The 13,803-nt window shown below is 42.3% G+C and overlaps 1 protein-coding gene and 1 non-coding gene across 18 annotated transcripts in view; one reads left to right on the forward strand and one right to left on the reverse strand.

The window, feature by feature from the left end:
* Positions 1 to 13,803, forward strand: part of PLEKHA5 (pleckstrin homology domain containing A5) — a 242,584-nt gene that overhangs the window by 71,807 nt on the left and 156,974 nt on the right. The window lies entirely within an intron of this gene.
* LOC137203095 (U6 spliceosomal RNA) lies at positions 7,726 to 7,832 on the reverse strand. The gene has a single exon (XR_010932924.1). It is a non-coding gene; the product is annotated as a U6 spliceosomal RNA (small nuclear RNA).

Consider the following 13,803-nt stretch of genomic DNA (forward strand, 5'->3'; position numbering starts at 1 on the left):
TCATCACACTTCTTATGCCTACTTTACATTGAATCAGTGTCACTTTGTATCTCCATCAAAATCCAAGTAATGAAGAGGAAATAAAATACCAGAAATATTTTGTCTTAAAAACAAACACCAGGGCTTCCCTGGTGGCGCAGTGGATGAGAGTCCACCTGCCGATGCAGGGGACACGGGTTCGTGCCCCGGTCCGGGAAGATCCCACATGCTGCGGAGCGGCTGGGCCCGTGAGCCATGGCCATTGAGCCTGTGCATCCGGAGCCTGTGCTCTGCAACGGGAGAGGCCACAACAGTGAGAGGCCCGCGTACCGCAAAAAAAAAAAAAAAAAAAAAAAACAAAACACCCAAAACCAAAAATAAATAAATAGAAAAGTTAGATAGACCAAAGGTTAGATAGATGTAGCATGTTTAACTTTTTTATTTGTAGTGCTGGCTGTCAAGGGCTAGGGTGAGTTGAGTAGGATAAGGTTTCTAAGGTTATGTGTGATGGTACTAAAAACAGTACAGACTGCAGTTGCTTCGTGTTGATGTGAATAATCTAAGGAGAAAACCAAACACAGAGTAATGTTGAGGATTATATTAAAAGGCCCCCGTCACAAAGCTCTTGTCATCTCACCGCAGATAAAACACGTTTACGACTTCTTGTGAAAGTTAAGTTTCTGAACAGCAACGAAACAGGGAACTTGCTTATTAAAGTTTAAAAAACACTAATGAAAATAAATGTCATCAAAACTTGATTGACTGGAAGGAGATTAAAAAGGGGAGAAACCACCATGAATGAGTCCAAAGAGCAAGTTTGTTTAAAATTGTGCACAAGTTTAAAAGTCATGAGAAGGAATGAATTAGTTTTAAGATACACGTATAGCAAGATGAGGATGAAGAATACCTCCCTGGAGTAGAGTCAAGCAAGCTGCTCTCAAGTAACTCTGGAAGCGGGTAGGGGCATCAGCTTAGTGCGCCAGCCGATCTTCGTGTCCCCTGTGACTGCCAGGCCGCGCTGTGATCACCGTCATCACAGCCCTTACTATGGGCACTAGCTGTGCTGCAGGGGCTTCTCCTTCACTTACTCTCGTCAGCGTCCCTGTGAGACACGTATTATTATTCCCATTTTAAAGATGAGGACATTTAGGCTCAGAGACATTAAGCAATGCGTTCAGTGCCACAAAAACTAGAAAATAACGTATTCTCGGGCCAAAATTCATGTCATAAGAATTAAAGACACTTTAAAGATAGGAGGAATGTCAGCAAGAAGCAAGGGCTTCGGGTTGAAAGGATGGAGTTCCCAGTCAGCTCTGTGTGCCTCAGCCATCTGAGCTGCTTGGTACCTACGAGGAAAGATTTGATATGGCCTCAGCAGCACGCACATCTTCGGCCTGTCAATGGACTGTTCCTGTTAGTCCCTCGGAGAGAAAAAACAGAGTATCCTAGTGTTTAATATCTACCAACATTATTATTTTTTTAACCTAGGGGATTACTAAGAAAAAGGAAAGAAGACAGTAGTGGCTTTTCACCTTAATTCTGTTTCTGTTCCCTTTTTGTTTTATAAATTTTGGTAGTGGTCTTTTGCCTAGACACAGACTGTTGGAATAGTAAAGCCAAACTTTTTTTTCTTTCTGACAATCCTTTTTAGCAAGTAGTAAATATTTTAAACCAGGAAAAGTGTAGATCTTTAATAAGAATTCAGCTTTTCTCTCCCTTTCATTAAACATTCTTTGGGGGGCTTCCCTGGTGGCGCAGTGGTTGAGAGTCCACCTGCCGATGCAGGGGACACGGGTTCGTGCCCCGGTCCGGGAGGATCCCACATGCAGCGGAGCGGCTGGGCCCGTGAGCCACGGCCGCTGAGCCTGCGCGTCCAGAGCCTGTGCTCCGCAACGGGAGAGGCCACAACAGTGAGAGGCCCGCGTACCGCAAAAAAAAAAGAAAGAAAAACACAAAAAAACAAAAACGTTCATTGGGAACCTTCTATGTACCAGCCGCTCTGCTTGGCCTGTTGGATACAGATGTAAGACAGCTGTGCCCTTGCTGTTGGTTTATAGTCTGGGGTGGGAACTCAGGAAGTACACCAGTCATTACGGTGAAATGGGATACATACTGTGACAGCGGGCGGGGTGCCCTGAAAGCAGTACCCCAGCCTGGGCAGGAGCGGGGAGGGACGGCGTCACGGAAGGAAGATGTGATGTTTGAGCTGAATCCTGAAGCACAGGTGATCAGAGTCTTTCTCACACAGATAACTGAGAGAGAGGAAGGGCTGGGTTTTAAAGGAGAGATGTTTGTTTTGGATATTTGGGGCGCGGTACTTAGGTTCTGAGGTGTATATTTGGTTTTTTAAATGTGGGAGTGGAATTCTTATAAGGATTTTTTTTTTTGGTCCGGAGGTGAATATTTGAGACTCGTTTGAATAGAAGTGACAGAAACGATAGATTAGTGATAGAATAAGGTAGAAAAAGAGGGGAGGAAACTGGGGAGTGAATGCCTGAGAAAGTCAGAGAGGTGCCCGGAACCTCAGAGTCAGAAGCCAGACCCTTGCTTCGGGAAGAGGTGACGCGGCGTCTGCGGACGGGGTGCAGCGCCCCCACGTGGATTCGGACGAGGAAGGCACCGGCTGTGGTTAGGCCTCCAGTCAGTGTCGTGCAAGCTTAGATTTCAGGTAACGTTTTAGAAATGTGCCTGTTCTTCTCTAAGCCTTTTTTACACTGGTTCTTGACTTTGGAGAGGGCATCCAGGGGCCTCTTTGAAGCCGTGTACAGACGTCGATAGTGTCTCTTTATTTTGTTCCCTGCCCATCGTCCTCTTTCTCCTGACAATCTAACCTGCATTTTCTTTGGGCAATAACTCCCTGCTGGCTCTCAGGCCTGGTCTTGCCCTGTATTTGATGCACACCTGACCTTAGGAATGTGCACGTGATGTGACTGGACCAGTGAGACTTGACCCTGGGACTTTGCTGAATCTCTGGAGGAAAAGAATCTCTTTGGTTGGATTTGAAGCTGTAAAGGTGTAAGCCTAGAGCTGTCCTCATGGGACAGGAGACTCGGGGAGGGAGCGGGGTGAGGGGCTGAGACAGACAGACACACACCCCTTTATCGTGTGAGTTGAGTCTCTGGATCGATTCCTGGACTTTTCAATTTTTTAAGCCAATAAGTTTCCCTTGTTTTGTTTAAGTTCTTTTGAATTGGATTTTCTGTCATTTGAGGCTCTAAGAGTCTCTCATTCCTCTGAAGAATACTATGTACTTACGTATTTTAAATCCTGCAAATGATTCAGGGGTTTACAGATGAGTAGAGGCCCACTGAACAGAATTAAATGCTTTACTCTGTTCAATTATTATCAGTAAGATTTGCCCCACAAGTGTAGATTCAGTATGGTTATCATTAACTAATTTATAATGGTCATTCTTGGGACAGTTTGATCTTTATTACAAACATACGTGTAACATTTTGTTTTTTTTATTGTAGATGAGGGGAATGGGACATTTTTATTAATGCCTTTTAGATTAATCGAGGGTTAACCCATTTATCTCCTTCAGCTTCTTTCAGTAAGGATATCCTTTTGGACATGTTAGGATTCCATTTTATTCGTTATCTGTCTCTATAGGCTTATAAATATTCTTGCCAACCATAAATCTTAGATCTAGGAATCAAGCCCATGAACCATAAAAGCAACATAACTTGCCAAAGACCGCATAAAATAAAATATGAAGTCGTCCCCGGCTCTAGCTAAGTTAAGTAACTTGAAGAAAAAGGAAAATGGTTTTGCTAATTTTGTCATTAGGATTAGGCTTCCAATTCAGTAGAAAATGATGGATATTTTAAAATTTAATTCAATAAAAACTATTTACTAGAAGGCAACATTAAAAATACTAGGTAAAAAAAAAAAAAATACTAGGGCAGGGGCTTCCCTGGTGGCGCAGTGGTTGAGAGTCCGCCTACCGATGCAGGGGACGCGGGTGCGTGCCCCGGTCTGGGAAGATCCCACATGCCGCAGAGCAGCTGGGCCCGTGAGCCATGGCCACTGAGCCTGTGCGTCCGGAGCCTGTGCTCCGCAACAGTGAGAGGCCCACGTACCGCAAAAAAAAAAAAAAAAAATACTAGGGCAGTTGGGAAGTACTTGCTCTGATAAAAAGATTTCCAAGGGCACTGTGACATCTGTCCTCTGGGTTGAGTTAGTGAGGCTGGCCACAGAGAGGGTGATTATTTCTTTCTGGGCACTGCACGTGCCATGGATGGAGCTTCTCCCAGGCACACACTGATGCTTGTTTGGGTTACATAGAACAAAAAAGTTGGATTATAATCACCTGTGGAGAGCTGAGACTGTGCCTGAATTCAGTCTACTAAATTTCTTGTTTTCTGTAGAAAGAGACATTTCCGAAGAGAATAATACCAACTCATTTCTAGTTAGTAGGTAGAAGAAAAGGAGTAAGAGTAAAAAGGTTGGATTGAAATTGAGTCCCAGACCACATTCCCTATGCTCTGGTCATGTGTTCCTTGATATTGGTCTGATGTTCTCAGCCTCCATGCTTGTTTATCTTATTCTCTATCTAAAATACCATTTATGATTTAGTTTTAAATTATGTAATTTATGAATTAGCACTAATTAGCATTAGTATATGAAGTCCTGTACTCTAACGCAGCTCACACTCCAAGAAGCTTTTTGAGGCATTATAGTCAGACTTAATCTCTTCCCCCTTATGAACAAGCATCCTCCCTTTCTCTGTCCCTCCATTTGTGCAGACTTTATATATTTTTTTCCTACTACATGCTTTAGGCAATGTAAGTGCTAGTGGGTCAAAGAAGAACAGTGTGCCACTCCTGCCCTCTGGTGGTTGAAAGAAACATTGCAAACAAGTGACTATAAAGATCTGTGTGCTATGACTCTTCATCAGCCTTGGCATCATCCGTTTCTTTCATTCCTGCTGCGTTTATTCATTCACTGATTGGTCAGTCATGTAATGAGCATCTTCTGTATGACAGCCGTTATCAGTACTCTAATGGTGCCTTGTCTGGTGTAGCAGCATTCTGGCCTTCAGTAGCAACAGTTTACACGTGTGAGGTCTTTCAAATGGAATTACAAAGGCATGCTTTCGATGTGTCTAGATCTGACTTTCTGCCTCCCTGTTTGGGTTGCAAAGTGTTTTCCTATCTGCATCTAACATTTCTAGGCCTACTGAGCTTCAAATTGGTTGTACATGTGATGGATGAAAAATAAAGAAGTATCATACCTTAGTTTTCTCTTGCTGCCTGACAAATTACGTCAAAACTTAGCAGCTTAAAACAGTAAGCATTTAATATCTCAGAGTTTCTGAGAGTCAGGAATTACGGAAGTGGCCTAGCTGGGTGGTCTGGCTCCGTCTCTTAGGGGAATGCGGTCAAGGTGTTGGTTGGGGCTGTAGTCGCCTGAACGCTTGGCTAAGGCTAGGATATGCTTCCAAGTCGATCCTGATCGGTGGGAGACCACAGCTCTTCAGGTCATGGTCCCCCGGAGTGAGCGATTCAAGAGAGAACAAGAGGGAGGCCTCAGTGTCTTCAATGACCTCGCCTTACAGGTGAGGCAAGAGGACTGCGAAGGGCTTGACTGCCAGGAGGTGAGAATCACTAGGGGCCACCTTGTCTGCTTGCCACCACGTGTTACAACGCCATGTTTGTGAGCCTCTGTCAGTGAATTTGGGCCCATATGAAGAAGACACTAGTAAATCTTCAAATAGAAGTATTTTAGAGTGAAATAAAGGGTTGAAAAATTAGACCAGCTCATCTTCACTTTAATTTCATTCTTCATTCCCATGGGAGAATGCCGATAAGTCCTCAGTGCTCCCAATCTCATGCTTTTAAACGGAGCACTTAGAAATGAGTCTCATGAGAACAAATTTTTATGAATGTGAGACAAACATTTTCATTTTTTAAATCTGTGATCTGTTTCTGTGCCACTCAGTGGTGAGAAGTATTTCTGCAGAGAAGATGCTTAGTGATGGCTGCTTGTTTCTCAAAGATTCTTTGTCAAATTACTTACATGTTTTAATTTGAGCAGTGAACACCATTTTGGGTCTACGGTCTGTCAGAACGCTGCTAGCCTCAACAAGGCTGTGATGAAAAATGGCAGATATACAGATGATCGGGTGGTAAGGAAAGTGTGACCACCTCATGCATATGCAGGTTTAAACATTGCTAGGTTACTGAGCACGGATGTGAGCAGAGCTGAGAGTAAAGTGCTAGAACAGAATCTTACTTTAGTATTAAGAACATCGGGTCTTTGAAGTAAAATTAGAAAGGAAAATTAAAGTTGCCTCTCCTCTGCTACCTTCCCCCCAAGTAATTTTCCTCCCTGTTTTCCATCCCATCTTAATACATGTTTTCATAAGTAAAATCTGTTTTCAGGTTGGTGTGTTCATTTTGAAAGTACAGCAATGCTACTTTCAGCATTGTAAATGGATGGGAAAGGAAAATATGGGAGGATATAAACAATTTAAAATATTAGAATTCTATTGATCTGGTTTTCATGTCATGGTTTCAATACCATTATAGAAACAAATCATATTAGAAATGATATTTCTAGCTATGCAATTTTATTGATGCTTCTGGTAATAGCCAACCTAGAATACACGTTTCCATGGAATAATTATAATAGCTTATAATGTTTATCTTTAAGGTCTTATTTTGCAGATATGACTCATGAAATTAATATATTAATAAGTTTGTAATCCCCAATGGCAAAAGGATAGATGATAATATACATTGAGATTATTTCCTTTAGAACTTATTTCATTGACCATATTGTATCACATTGATTGATTTGCATATATTGAAGAATCCTTGCATCCCTGGGATAAACCCCACTTGATCATGGTGTGTGATCCTTTTAATGTGCTGTTGGATTCTGTTTGCTAGTATTTTGTTGAGAATTTTTACATGTATGTTCATCAGTGATATTGGCCTGTAGTTTTCTTTTTTTGTGATATCTTTGTCTGGTTTTGGTATCAGGGTGAAGATGCCTCATAGAATGAGTTTGGGAGTATTCCTCCCTCTGCTATATTTTGGAAGAGTTTGAGAAGGATGGGTGTTAGCTCTTCTCCAACTGTTGGATAGAATTCACCTGTGGAGCCATCTCGTCCTGGGCTTTAGTTTGTTGGAAGATTTTTTAATCACAGTTTCAATTTCAGTGCTTGTGATTCGTCTGTTTATATTTTCTGTTTCTTCCTGGTTCCGTCTTGGAAGGTTGTACTTTTCTAAGAATTTGTCCATTTCTTCCAGGTTGTCCATTTTATTAGCATACAGTTGCTTGTAGTAATCTCTCAAAATCCTTTGTATTTCTGCAGTGTCAGTTGTTCTCCTTTTTCATTGCTAATTCTGTTGATTTGAGTCTTCTTTTCTTTCTTGATGAGTCTGGCTAAAGGTTTATCAAACTTGTTTATCTTCTCAAAGAACCAGCTTTTAGTTTTATTGATCTTTGCTATTGTTTCCTTCATTTCTTTTTCATTTATTTCTGATCTTATCTTTATGATTTCTTTCCTTCTGCTGACTTTGGGTTTTTTTGTTCTTCTTTCTCTAATTGCTTTAGGTGTAAGTTTAAGTTGTTTTTTGAGATTTTTCTTGTTTCTTTTTTCTTTTTCTGTTTTTAACTTTTTGTTTTATAAAACAATCATATACTTGTAAAGGAATCTTTATATTTGACTTTACTATTAGTTTTTAATAAACATTATCAAGGGACTATATTAAATTCTTACATTTTCCATATATCAAAAATGTGGAACGCTTTATGAATTTGCGTGTCATCCTTGCACAGGGGCCATGCTAATCTTCTCTATATCATTCCAATTTTAGTGTATGTGCTGCCGAGGCAAGCACTTTTCTTGTTTCTTGAGGTAGGATTGTATTGCTATAAACTTCCCTCTTAGAACTGCTTTTGCTGTTTTGGGCCGCTGTGTTTTCACTGTCATTTGTCTGTAGGTTTTTTGGGTTTTTTTGTTTGTTTGTTTTGCGGTACGCAGGCCTCTCACTGCTGTGGCCTCTCCCGTTGCGGAGCACAGGCTCCGGACGTGCAGGCTCAGTGGCCATGGCTCACGGGCCCAGCCGCTCCGCGGCATGTGGAATCTTCCCAGACCGGGGCACGAACCTGTGTCCCCTGCATTGGCAGGCGGACTCTCAACCACTGCGCCACTAGGGAAGCCCTGTAGGTATTTTTTTTTTTTTTTCCTGTAGGTATTTTTTGATTTCCTCTTTGATTTCTTAAGGGATCTTTTGGTTATTTAGTAGCATACTGTTTAGCCTCCATATGTTTGTATTTTTTACAGTTTTTTTCCTGTAATTGATATCTAGTCTCAGAGAATCGTGGTTGGAAAAGATACATGATTTCACCTTTCTTAAATTTACCAAGGCTTGATTTGTGACCCAAGATATGATCTGTCCTGGAGAATGTTCCATGTGCACTTAAGAAGAAAGTGTATGCTGTGGTTTTTGGATGGGGACTGTCCTATAAATATCAATTAAGTCCACCTGGTCTAATGTGTCATTAAAACTTGTGTTTCCTTATTTATTTTCATTTTAGATGATCTGTCCATTGGTGAAAGAGGGGTTTTAAAAGTCCCCCACTATTATTGTGTTACTGTCAGTTTCCCCTTTTATAGCTGTTAGCATTTGTCTTATGTATTGAGGTGCTCCTATGTTGGGTGCATAAATATTTACAAGTATTATATCTTCTTCTTGGATTGAGCCCTTGATCATTATGTAGTGTCCTTCTTTGTCTTTTTTAATAGTCTTTATTTTAAAGTCTATTTTGTCTGATGTGAGTATTGCTGCTCCAGCTTTCGATTTCCATTTGCATGGGATATCTTTTCCAATCCTGTCACTTTCAGTCTGTATGTGTCCCTAGGTCTGAAGTGGGTCTCTTGTGGACAGCATATATACAGGTCTTGTTTTATCCATTCAGCCAGTCTATGTCTTTTGGTTGGAGCATTTAATCCATTTACATGTAAGGTAATTATCAACATGTATGTTCCTATTACCATTATCTTAATTGTTTTGGGTGTGTTTTTGTAGGTGTTTTCCTTCTCTTGTGTTTCCTGCCTAGAGAAGTTCCTTTAGCATTTGTTGTAAAGCTGGTTTGGTGGTGCTGAATTCTCTTAGCTTTTGCTTGTCTGTAAAGGTTTTATTTTCTCCATCAAATCTAAATGAGATCCTTGCTGGGTAGAGTAATCTTGGTTGTAGGTTTTTCCCTTTCATCACTTTAAATATGTCCTGCCACTCCCTTCTGGCTTGCAAAGTTTCTGTTGAAAAATCAGCTGTTAACCTTATGGGGATTCCCTTGTATGTTATTTGTTGTTTTTCCCTTGCTGCTTTTAATATTTTTTCTTTGTATTTAATTTTTGATAGTTTGATTAATATGTGTCTTGGTGTGTTTCTCCTTGGATTTATCCCGTATGGGACTCTCTGTGCTTCCTGGACTTGATTGACTTTCCTTTCCCAAGTTAGGGAAGTTTTCAACTATAATCTCTTCAAATATTTTGTCAGACCCTTTCTTCTTCTATTTTTCTTCTGGGACCCTTATAATTCGAATGTTGGTGCATTTAATGTCCCAGAGGTCTCTGAGACTGTCCTCAATTCTTTTCATTCTTTTTTCTTTATTCTGCTCTGCAGTAGTTATTTCCACTATTTCATCTTCCCGGTCACTTATCTGTTCTTCTGCCTCAGTTATTCTTCTATTGATTCCTTCTAGAGAATTTTTAATTTCATTTATTGTGTTGTCATCATTGTTTGTTTTTCTCTTTAGTTGTTATAGGTCCTTGTTAAACATTTCTTGTATTTTCTCCATTCTATTTCCAAGATTTTGGATCATCTTTACTATCATTACTCTGAATTCTTTTTCAGGTAGACTGCCTATTTCCTCTTCATTTGTTTGGTCTGGTGGGTTTTTACCTTCCTCCTTCATCTGCTGCATATTTCTCTGTCTTCTCATTTTGTTTAAGTTACTGTGTTTGGGGTCTCCTTTTCGCAGGCTGCAGGTTCGTAGTTCCTGTTGTTTTTGGTGTCTGCCCTCAGTGGGTGAGGTTGGTTCAGTGGCTTGTGTAGGCTTCCTGGTGGAAGGGACTGGTGCCTGTGTTCTGGTGGGTGGGGCTGGATGTTGACCTTCTGGTGGTCAGGGCCGTGTCTGGCGGTATGTTTTGGGGTGTCTGTGAACTTAGTATGACTTGTAGGCAACCTCGCTGCTAATGGGTGGGGTTGTGTTCCTGTCTAGCTGCTCGTTGTTTTGCATGGGGCATCCAGCACTGGAGTTTGCTAGCCACTGGTTGGAGCTGGGTCTTAGTGTTGAGATGGAGATCTCTGGAAGAGCTCTTGCTGATTGATATTATGTGGGGCTGGGAGGTCTCTGATGGTCCAGTGTCCTGGACTCGGCTCTCCCACCTTGGAGGCTGAGTCTGGACACCAGGCCGGAGCACCGAGACCCTGCCAGCTGCACAGCTCAAGAGAAAAGGAAGAAAAAAACAAACATAAAAACGGACAGATACAACCTCAAACCAAATGGTAAAAGCAAAACTAAACAGACAAAGTCACACAAAGAGACGTACACACACACACTTATAAAAAGAAAAAACAAACGAACACCAACAACAAAAACTTAAAAAAAAAACAGAACCCTATTACAAATGGTAAAAGCAAACCTAAATAGACAAAATCACACAAAGAAACATACACACACACCCCCACACACACTTACAAAAAGAGAAAAAAGGGGAAAAAATATTTAAAAAAAGGAAGAGAGCAACCAAACCAATAAACAAATCCACCGATGTTAACAAGCACTAAGAGCTAAATTAAGATAAACATAAAACCAGAAACAAATCAGATGCAGAGACAGCAAACCCCAAGTCTACAGTTGCTCCCGAAGTCCACCGCCTCAGTTTTGGGATGATTTGTTGTGTATTCAGGTATTCCACAGATGCAGGTACATCAAGTTGATTGTGAAGCTTTAATCCGCTGCTTCTGAGGCTGCTGGGAGAGATTTCCCTTTCTCTTCTTTGTTCTCACAGCTCCCGGGTTCAGCTTTGGTTTTGGCCCCGCCTCTGTGTGTAGGTCACCTGAGGGCGTCTGTTCCCCACCCAGCCAGGAGAGGGTTAAAGCAGAGGCTGATTAGGGCTCTCTTGCTCACTCAGGCTAGGGGGAGGGAGGGGTGCAGTAGTCATAATTGGAATGCGGGGCGAGCCTGCAGCAGCAGAGGCCAGCATGACATTGCAACAGCCTGAGGTGTGCTGTGTGTTCTCTCAGGAAAATTGTCCCTGAATCATGGGACCCTGGCAGTGGTGGGCTGCACAGCCTTCCGGGGGTGTGTGTGTGGATAGTGACCTGTGCTTGCACACAGGCTTTTTGGCGGCAGCGTTAGTGGTCCATCCCCGTCTCTGAGGTCCGCACTGATCGCCACAGCTCGCACCCGTCTGTGGAGCTCGTTTAGGCGGTGCTCTGAATCCCCTCTCCTCGCACACCCCGAAACAATGGTCTCTTGCCTCTTCAGCAGCTCCAGACTTTAACCCCGGACTCCATCCCGGCTAGCTGTGGCACGCTAGCCCCCTTCAGGCTGTGTTCACGCAGCCAACCCCAGTCCTCTCCCTGGGATACGACCTCCGAAGCCCGAGCCTCAGCTCCCAGCCCCGCCCGCCCCGGCAGGTGAGCAGACAAGCCTCTCGGGCTGGTGAGTGCCGGTCGGCACCGATCCTCTGTGCGGGAATCTCTCCGCTTTGCCCTCCGCACCCCTGTTGCTGCGCTCTCCTCCGTGGCTCCGAAGCTCCCCCCTCCGCCACCCGCAGTCTCCGCCCAGGAAGGGGCTTCTAGTGTGTGGAAACCTTTCCTCCTTCACGGCTCCCTCCCACTGGTGCAGGTTCCGTCCCTATTCTTTTGTCTCTGTTTTTTCTTTTTTCTTTTGCCCTACCCAGGTACGTGGGGAGTTTCTTGCCTTTTGGGAGTCTGAGGTCTTCTGCCAGCATTCAGTAGATGTTCTGTAAGAGTTGTTCCACGTGGAGATCTCCGCGTCTTACTCTTCCGCCATCTTGAAGGTCTCCTCAGTCTTACTCTTAGTATCATTTTTTCCAGAGCTTTTCTGAAGCTTCATTGTGCCTTTTTCATAGAAAGAAAATCATCAGTTCACAATACAGCCATCGTCACCTTGAGCTGTTTTTGTTCATCCTCTCTCATTTTGGAGTAATCTTGAAATCTTCGCTCCTATTAGACAGTTTTAAGAAATGTTTGGCTCTAGTTATTTATATTTTCAGTGGTAGAAATACTGCCTTAATGCTAGGAAAACTTCCTCATGGATAATAATGCCTTCCTCTTGAAGCATTACAAATTAGTAAGTGAATTATCCGTTGATTGGATACATTTATTTTTTATTTACCAAAATAAATGCCTTTTAAAAAAACATTCATTCTTTGATCAGCTTAATGCAAAGCCTGTACCAGGCACTACAGAAGAGAGAACTGGAAGATAGTTCTGCACGGAAGATACGTCCTCTGTCTGCAGCGCTTGTCATAAAAGCAGAGAGCTTTTACCTACTGCATATTAGTAATAATAACGAGAACGTTCACATTACAGAGTTAAAAATCAACTTATAAGCCTAGTGTATCTGATTATTTCTAGCATGTTGGGAAAGTGAAGGTGATTCATTTGGTCAGTAGTCCCAGTGATCTCAGGGTTATTTCAGGTTCCCTATGTGATCTTCCTCTTCTTGCTTGCCTTACTCTTTCGAGACAGCCACTGAGTGTGTTTCAGAAGGGATGTCCCCAAGGAAAAGGGACTCCCCTATTCCCAACCCTCAAGATGGACAGAACTGAAGTTAGGAAAAAGCCGATTTCCACGTGGATTTTAAAATATCAATGTGAAAACAAAATGAGCAGTGAAGCCCAGGTTCTTAACAGACAGAAGAGAAGTCGGAAAAGGAAAGCAAGATGGTGAGAATTGGGAGAGTCTGGTGACTCATTAGTTTTCTAGGATGTTAATGTATTTGGCATTTTATGTCACTGGTGTTAAACTTTTTTGACCACTATCTGCAACAAGAAATACATATTATTGGGCTTCCCTGGTGACGCAGTGGTTGAGAATCTGCCTGCCGATGCAGGGGACACGGGTTTGAGCCCTGGTCTGGAAAGATCCCACATGCCACGGAGCAACTAGGCCCGTGAGCCACAACTACTGAGCCTGCTCATCTGGAGCTTGTGCTCTGGAACAAGAGAGGCCGTGACAGTGAGAGGCCCGCGCACTGCGATGAGGAGTGGCCCCCGCTCGCCGCAACTGGAGAAAGCCCTCGCACAGAAACGAAGACCCAGCACAGCCAAAAATAACTAAATAAAATAAGTAAATAAATAAAATTTTAAAAAAAAGAAAAAAAAGCTGAATAGGACCTTAAAGATCATTTAATCAACTCATTTAAAAAAAAAAGAAAAGAAATACATATTATTACATGACCTAGTGTTCACATACAAATACATTTCTTTATATAAAACTGAACTGAAAAATTATTTTCCCCTTACTACCTGTACCTTCTCTTCTGTGTCATTATTTTAAAGTGCTGGCAGAAAGCATCCCATTAATTGCATTTCATTATCCTCTAATGGGCCAGACCAGGGGTTAAAAATACTGCCTTGGGAAACAGTGAGATTCACATGGGCAAGAATAGAAGTGAAGTAAGGATTGTTTTTTGGATGTAACTGTGATTGTGGGTTATCTGCCAGTTTGTAGAAATCCAACTACTTTGATCATCTGACACACAGCTTTCCACCCAGCAAGTGTCAAGTTACTGTTGAAGAAACACAGCACAGCAGTCATTACTACCGTA

This window comes from Pseudorca crassidens, chromosome 11, assembly GCF_039906515.1.
Source record: "Pseudorca crassidens isolate mPseCra1 chromosome 11, mPseCra1.hap1, whole genome shotgun sequence".
Taxonomy (NCBI): domain Eukaryota; kingdom Metazoa; phylum Chordata; class Mammalia; order Artiodactyla; family Delphinidae; genus Pseudorca; species Pseudorca crassidens.